The sequence below is a fragment of the Danio rerio genome, chromosome 15, assembly GCF_049306965.1.
Source record: "Danio rerio strain Tuebingen ecotype United States chromosome 15, GRCz12tu, whole genome shotgun sequence".
NCBI classification, from domain to species: Eukaryota; Metazoa; Chordata; class Actinopteri; order Cypriniformes; family Danionidae; genus Danio; species Danio rerio.
Genome location: NC_133190.1, coordinates 49208627 through 49217500, shown reverse-complemented (window position 1 = coordinate 49217500; position 8874 = coordinate 49208627). Strand labels below are relative to the sequence as shown.

Sequence of the window (8874 nt, the reverse complement as noted above, 5' to 3'; positions counted from 1 at the left end):
TCCCAAAACACCCTAGACCCCAGATGGATAATCGCATTATAAATGACAGGAAAAAATTAAACAAATATAGCAATGCCACACTCTCAGAAAAAAAGGTACAAAATTGTACCTTTTAGGGTACAAATGGCCCGTCACTGGGGTGGTACCCTTAAGGGTACAAATTTGTACCTCTATTTAAAGGTACAAAATTGTACCTTCTACATTTGTACCCTTTAAGGGACAATTTTGTACCCCCACCGAAGGTACAAAAATGTACCTTTTTATATTAAATAGCATTTTCAGGGTACTGACCCAGGCATTTTGATCCTTTGGTGACTGCATGCACAAATAAATAAATAAAATATTTCGATTCGCAGATGTCCATTTTTATTTATTAATGTAGAAATATTTCATTACAACTCACAACTGAATGTGTTAAGAAATAAAATTACACAGTAAATATAAAGCAGACATGTAAAACAGTAAAAAGAACAATTTAGAAAACAAATAAAAATTGTTCACTCACTGTACAGTATATAATCTACCCTTAATACAAAGACCACAAGAATACTGTTTAAGATTTATAAACACATTACACAGGCTACATCAAGTACTTCACTTTATAAAGTCCAAAGTATTTGTCTTGAGTCAAAATACTCAGTCATAATAAATAATTTGTCATCAAAATTTTCTCTGTATTTCAGAATGAAGGCATAGTTTCTCTATAAATTGCTTCAACAGTGCAGAAAACCAAATACATCAGTAGCCTCTTCCTCAACATCAGTAGATTACTCCTCATCATCCTCAAGTGGAGTTGTAATTTGTTGTAACACAATATGCGTTTATGCTTTTGATAAACACGACATGTAAAGCACTCATAACTGGAAAATGTTCTTTGATAGTCATTAGGACCACAAGTTATTTAAAAATGTGCTTTATGCATGAATGATAGCAGTGTGCTGGATTAACTTGATTGTGATTATCCCAAGAGCATGTAGAGAAACAAAAAACAAGGTTGATCACTCTGGTAACTGGAGTAGATCGAGGCTTGTCACTGTCCACAGTTCATTCAAAACATTCCACTGCAGAAACATAAAGGTGATCTTCTAATAAGATGGATATGTCAAAAATGTATATTCGTCCACATCATTAGCCCGGCCAATCGCAATCCCATCAACTCTGAAGACTGCCGTGACTCGTCTTGATAACACAGTTGTCCAGTCGGTGGTGTCCTCCTGTACTTGAACTGTTGGATGTGGTGAAGATGATTCCCTGTAAATGACAAAGCAACAATTACATTAATATCAGTCACTCTATCACTGATGAAGAGAAAATCAACATGCATAGAAAGGAAAATAATTAATATTCACTGATTTAAAAAAAAAAGTATCACAGATTAAAAGACTAATATAAATTTCATTCATTCATTCAGTTTCTTTTTGGCTTAGTCCCTTTATTAATCTGGGGTCGCCACAGTGGAATGAACCACCAACTTATCCAGCATATGTTTTATGCAGCAGATGCCCTTCCAGCTGCAACCCAGTATTACGAAACATCCAGACACACTTATTCACACACACATTTATACACTACAGACAAATAAGCTTACCAAATTCAGCTATAGCGCATGTCTTTGGACTTGTGGGGAAACCGGAGCACTTGGAGGAAACCCTCACGAACACTGGAAGAATATGCAAACTCCTCACACAAATGCCAACTGATCCAGCCGAGGCTCGAACCAGCGACCTTCTTGCTGTAAGGTGACAGCACTACCCACTGCATCATCCTAATATAAAGAATATCAAGCATTATAAAATGCATTTATCACAGCATATACTAAACAGAAAACAACATACGCACCTGAGCACAACGAAATGTTGAAGTGTCTCGCTTAACAAGGCTGGCAACATGAGAAGTGAATCTGTAAAATCAATTCCTGGAACATAAGATGTGGCATACAAACAAATATGAGGGAATCCATACAAAGCTAGAATTTAATAATATTAATCAAGTGGAGAAAGTTTAGAAAGAGTACCTTAGAGTCAGATCCATAGCATTCTTCAGTTGATCTCTCATCTTTCGATGAAAACCTAGAAAATAATTTTAAACACGTAGGTGTACAATTATTGTTGTAAGTAAAAACCTACAAATTTAAAATAGTATGTAAGCCATTAAAACCATGGTATAGATAATGAGACATACTTACATCTTGTAACTGAGCCATGCTTTCATATGACATGCCTTCATTGGTCTGATGCTGTTAGGCTGCATTATGTTGTTCAATCTTGTCCTGAAAGACAATTGGAAACTTCATAAACTTCAGGAAAGCAATAAGATAAAGCAATAACTATTTATTTATAGTATTTTATTTATATATAAGTATAACGTTAAACAATAGTAAAGCACCAACAATTCTGGACATGAGAGTTTGTGGACACTCCTCAACATTAATGTAACTTAGACACTGAAACGAAGATATGTATGATATGTATGATTTTGTATATGTACAAGCATACACACGCCACGTTTGTAACTAGCCACGTTTACATAATCAGTCGCTTTGCCGGTGACAAAATTGTGATTTTTCTTCACAAAATGGCGGTGTATATAACCTTCTAAAAATACATTTCCGCGGTCAACCGTGGCTAGAAAATGGCCTCAAAATATGAAACATTATTGATAATTACAAATTCCAGTATTAATAACAAAAGGTTTTATATCAAGGTATATGAAGACTTCAGTCGCGGCAGCTCTGGGCCACACCGCACATTACGCCTGTTTCACACCGCAAGCGTCAGCGGCGCGTGAGCAGAGCGTGAGCAGCGCGTGTGTTTTCGGCGTCCATGTTAACAGATTAGAGCTTTCATACCGCACGCAGCAGCAGCGCGTCAGTGCGAGGCGTGAGCGTCGCCGAAGCAGCAGTGCAGCGATAGTTTCGGCGCTGGGTCTATTTTTGACGCGCTGCTCACCCTGAATTAAAGTGACAGTGCATTGATAATGACTAAAACACATTGAATGCCAGTAAAAATTAGCAATTTTACCCAATAAATGCGTTAATAATGTCAAATGGTTTATATATAGTCATTCAAATGAACTTAAAACGATTAAAAACGGCAACAAACATTTATTTAGGCCCGAACTACAAAACTGAATGTAAAACAATTTTACTATCAGTTTTGCTTAAGTTGCACACTAGTGTTGTAGGAGAGGGGAAATGGAATATTTACGGGATTTGTAGTCCATAGCGAAGTGTATTGCGGGTAGTGTAGTGCGACACGCATGCTGGATTATGTGAGCTCGCTGTGTTCTGTGCAGCTGAGCAGAGGAAGAAAGTTTTAATCGGCTTTGTTTTATGTTCACTCGAGTTATTCCTACCGGGAGCTGTTTGCACTGTGAATCTGACAACACGAAAATAAGTAAAAGAATGGCATGCATTAATTACTTTTGTCCGTCTCATCATCTGCACGAGCATGAATTAACGAGCTGTTATTCTGCCGCTGGACATCACTGAAGCGGAGAAAGTAACACTAGTTTGATCATGTATAAATATCATTATAACTATATTGTATAAATATGATTATAACGAGGTCTACAGCAACCTGATAATCAAAAAACAAATGACATGATATCACAGGCGATTGTCCTCTGACTGTAGACACTTCTCATATAAGTTAGATTGAGAAGCATACAGTACTATTTGATCTATAAAATTTGTAAAATAAACATTTGCAGGTTAATGAAACAGCATAGGAGGGGCCTTGGTGCAGATGAAAAGTTTAAAAAGTGTATTTGTATATAGAGGGGTAACTAGATAGAATAGACAAAGATAGGTTGATCTCAGCAGCAGCTGCCGAAGAGCTGCGCGCTGCAGACGCAGCTGGTGTGAAAGGCAAACGCCTGCGTGCTGCTACTGCTCGACATACGCGCTGCTCACGCTCTGCTCACGCGCCGCTGACGCTTGCGGTGTGAAACAGGCGTTACTCACGGCCCGATTCCGGTGCATGGTTACGGCAGCGTCGGCTCGCTTCTGCCGCCGCATCTGGCCCGACTCGGGCAGGCGAGAATCTAGCCGCAACTGGCCCAAGTGTATTTTGCTATCTGGGTTGCGATTATATTCCGCCGTGGCAACACTTATTAATAAAGCAGTTACGTAACATATAAGGCGCGAATACGTAACGTAGGCGATAAAGGGAACTTTTACACCGAGAAAACTAACAGCATATAGTACTCACCGTCTATAAGGTTATGTCCCTCGGTGACTTCGATATCACATTGTATTAACTTCTATAATAAGCTGCAGATATCTTAGCAAACTCCATCCTGCAGGCCAACGTACACCAGCCAGCCCGGAGCACAAAGCGGGGGAAAGCCGAGACCAGAGAGTCAGACAAAATCAACAGAACACGGCTTCACATGTAAAAATGAGACTGAAAATATATCTTTAATACATTCTTACCTGAAAAGTGTGGACTCCAAAATAGACTTTTCTTTGAAAAGCGTGCGAAGTTCTGTGTAAACAGCCAGCATACACGACCGACCGCCTCAGTAACAAACACTACTATAACGTCTCAAGCCAAATTCTTAAAGAGACAGCACCATCACAACCTGTATGAAGATGCTGTCACTCTGCATGGTTTATTCTACATCCCATATATACTATAGCGACTTAAACAGTAAGCAAAGACCAGTATTTACGTTTTTAATGATTAAAATTACATTTAATTATAAATTAAATTATTAACATTTTTGAGAAAAAATGTAATTTAAATACATGAAAAAAATAATTATTAAAATATTTAATTCAATCAATTTATTTATTTATTATATTTTTAAATTATGTATTTTAGTATTAATGTTTAGTATTAATACATTTAAATTATTGTTATATAGTGTCTTGATCTTATCATGAGCTGAGGGTACAATTTTGTTCCTATAGGGAAACAAAATATATAATTGTACCTTTAAAGGTGCCAAATTGGTCCTTTACGGTACAATTTTGTACCCAAATGTGCTATAAAAGGTACAAAAATGTACCTTTCAAACCTAAATCTGGACATTTGTACCTTTATAGCCCATTTGGGTACAAAATTGTACCCTAAGGACCAATATGGGACCTTTAAAGGTACAATTTTATATTTTGTTCCCTCTAGGAACAAAATTGTACCCTCATTGTACCTTTTTTTCTGAGAGTGCAGCATTTCATTCAGCCATACTTTAATATCAAATGCAAACCATTATCCACTATTTATTTATTTATTTATTTATTTATTTAAAAGAGCTTTTCAAACCATACTTAGGAAATTACATTCATATATTGCAGTAAAATCACAGAAAAAAACTAAATATAGCAATGCCAGTATTTTTTCAGTATCATTTAGCCATACTTTAATATCAAATGCAAACCATCATCCACTATTTATTTATTTATTTATGTATTTATTTATGTATTTTTTATTATTTATTTATTTAAAAGAGCTTTTCAAACCATGCTGAGGAAATTACATTCATATATTGCAGTAAAATCACAGAAAAAAACTAAATATAGCAATGCCAGTATTTTTTCAGTATCATTTAGCCATACTTTAATATCAAATCTAAACCATCATCCACTATTTATTTATTTATTTATTTATTTATTTAAAAGAGCTTTTCAAACCATGCTGAGGAAATTACATTCATATATCGCAGTATAAATCACAGGGAAAAAAAGCTAAATATAGAAATGCCAGTATTTTTTCAGTATCATTTAGCCATACTTTGATATCAAATCCAAACCATCATCCACTATTTATTTATTTTATTTATTTATTTATTTATTCATTCATTTAAAAGAGCTTTTCAAACAATCCTGATGAAATTACAGTCATATATCGCAGTAAAATCACAGAAAAAAAAAAACTAAATATAGCAATGCCAGTATTTTTTCAGTATCATTTAGCCATACTTTAATATCAAATCCAAACCATCATCCACTATTTATTTATTTATTTATTTATTTAAAAGAGCTTTTCAAACATTCCTGAGGAAATTACATTCATATATCGCAGCAAAATCACAGGGAAAAAAAACTAAATATTGCAATGCCAGTATTTTTTCAGTATTGCTCAGCCATAATATCACATGCAAACTAATTCCCACTATTTAAAGAGCAGACCACAGGGATCAATCATTTTTATTGTATTTTATGCAAATGCAAAAATCTACAAAATCACCACAATCCATGTGAAATTATTACATATTTCCAAAAAGAGCTATTCAAGCCATTTCTGGGAAATGATTTTATTATATAAAACCAAGACAAAAAAAATCTAAATATCGCAATTTTTTCAGTATTGTTCCGCCATAATGTGAAATGCAAACTAATTCCCACTATTTAAAGAGCAGACCCCAATGATCAGTCATTGATAATCGGTGTCAAACCACGTCAGTAATCATTTTCACCCTGAATAAAGCCGCAGCGCATGTCAAACAGCAAAAGAAACCAAACTTCAAACCTACTATAGGGTGAGATCGCAGAATAAGTGATGATAATTGCAAGTAAGGTGATGTAGTGTCAAAGCGGAAGACAAGGAGAGAAGGAAGAAAAGAAAAAAAGAGCAAGTGAAATTGCCCGCATTAGCATGCAGCAGAACATCTGGGGGTTTTTCCTGTTTCTAATCAGTCTTCCTGTCGTATGCAGATATAAGTGGAGGAGAAGAGCTGTGTTTCTCTCTCAGGTATAAAGAGTGCATGGCTGGCTGCTGTGTGCTCAGTATATCAGCAAATGCAGATGCTTCCCTCTCTCAGCTCCTTTGATGTCTTCTTGAAGACTTTTCCGAGGATCTGCAAGATGGCATACTTATATAACACATGCACAGAACTCTTGTGAGACTTGTGCTGTGTGTGTGTTTTTCTGATTTAAACAACAATATGTTTTTGGGCTGCACAATATATCGTTTAAGCACTGATAACGCAATGTGCTCATCTGCAAGCAACACTTACATTGCAGGATGAGCAATGTCGAGTCAGGATTATATCTGACGCATGTTCAAATATTTAGGCAAATAAAATGGTACCATTTGTAACTTTGATGAAGATTCATGTTATTGGATTATTTATAGACTTTACAATGTTATTTTACATTTGATTTCTCCAACCTAGGCTCATTAAAGATAAAGTTGAAGTCAGAATTATTAGCCCCCCTGTTTATTTTTTCCCCCCAATTTCTGTTTAACGGAGAGAAGAATTTTTTTAAACCCCTTTCTAAACATAATAGTTTTAATAACTCTAATAACTGACATTAGGTGACGCAGTGGCGCAGTATGGTAGTGCTGTCACCTCACAACAAGAAGGTCGCTGGTTCGAACCTCGACTCAGTTGGCATTTCTGTGTGGAGTTTGCATGTTCTCCCTGCGTTTGTGTGGGTTTCCTCCGGGTGCTCCGGTTTCCCCCACAGTCCAAAGACATGCGGTACAGGTGAATTGGGTAGGCTAAATTGTTCGTAGTGTATGAGTGTGGATGTTTCCCAGAGATGGGTTGCGGCTGGAAGGGCATCTGCTGCGTAAAAATGTGCTGGATAAGTTGGCGGTTCATTCCGTTGTGGCGACCCCTGATTAATAACGGGACTAAGCCGACAAGAAAATGAATGAATGAATGATGACATTAAATATTTGTTGTAACTTTTAGCTTTTTCTTCCATGCACAGATCCCCTGAACACTTACTGTAGTATTTTAGATTAATAATAAAGCATTCGTGAGCACAAGACACTTCTTTCAAACAATAAATAAATAAGAAATCTGAATTATTCCAAACTTTTGACTGGTACTATACTGTAAACACTGTACAAAATTAGGCTGAAACAACTGGAAGGTATTGGGCCCTATCAATAACCTAGCGCAATGGGACCTGACGCAATTGTTTGCTAGTTTCAGCTCGGCGCAAGAGTCAATTTGACGTTTTGTATTGCGCTCGTATGTGCACCCATAGGCGTTCTTATCTGAAAAAGGAGGCGTGTTAAGGCGCATTGCTGGCGCGTTGCTATTTTGAGGAACTAAAATAGATTGTTCAATAGACCAGATCAAATATGGTCAATTGTCCAGCGCAGAGCGCGTTAGTTGTGCACCTCGCATACACATTGCTAAATACTCACAGGATGTACAGCAATACGCAAATATCTTTACATATGAAAACGAATTAAAGGATTAAAATATTACAAAAATCATTATTTTCTAGCTTACATGAATATAAAAACCAAACTTTCATGCCTTCTTTATCTCGGGAGGCTTTTTCAGTTTATTCATAGCAATTTGCTTTTGTATAATGTTATTATTATTAGCAGTAATATTTATTATATGCATATTTATATTTGTTTTAGTAAAAACAAGCTTATATTTGCCCACCTGTCAGGTTTTATGCTGCATTCACACCAGACACAGAACGCGCAGATAAATCACGATAATTGCGCGTAAATAGCCGCGTGAACATTTGAGTTTACTCGCTTCATTCGCGCGTCATACCCTGCTTTATTCGCGTGTCAAAACCGATTCGTTCACGCGTCAAATTCACTTCAGAACAGATTCGCGTGATGGGCAGGGCTTCTGTCTGCCCAGTGACTCTAGCTTCATTGCTAAATGGCTAACAAGGATTTCATTTAGAAAATAACAGTGTTTATGTGTTTTATGAAGACTGAAAAACAGCGTCAATACGTTTAGGGTCGTGTCTGAGTCCACTATATTCTTTCAGAGGTGCATCCAGCTCTGTGAGCTCATAAACTCCTCCAGAAACTTAACCTGGATGATGGAGACTTTCAGCGGTGCTTCTGACTGAGCCCCCACAAGAGCAAGCTTCTGATTGGTTTATGCGGCGCGAATGTCTGCTGAAGTTCAGTTTTTCGAACTCAATCGATTCGCGTGTTA

General features: G+C 36.6%; 1 long non-coding RNA gene across 2 annotated transcripts; it reads right to left on the bottom strand.

Annotated features, from left to right (window-relative positions):
* Window positions 1-343: 343 nt before the first annotated feature.
* On the bottom strand, window positions 344-4607 carry LOC141377937 (uncharacterized). 2 transcript variants are annotated; one of them, XR_012391126.1, is made up of 7 exons: window positions 4436-4607; window positions 4212-4299; window positions 2186-2269; window positions 2015-2069; window positions 1840-1915; window positions 1589-1765; window positions 344-1251 (listed from the first exon to the last, which is right to left on the bottom strand). It is a non-coding gene; the product is annotated as an uncharacterized lncRNA (long non-coding RNA). The 2 variants fall into 2 exon arrangements; XR_012391127.1 differs by having other exon boundaries at window positions 1840-1900; window positions 4436-4606.
* Window positions 4608-8874: the final 4267 nt, after the last annotated feature.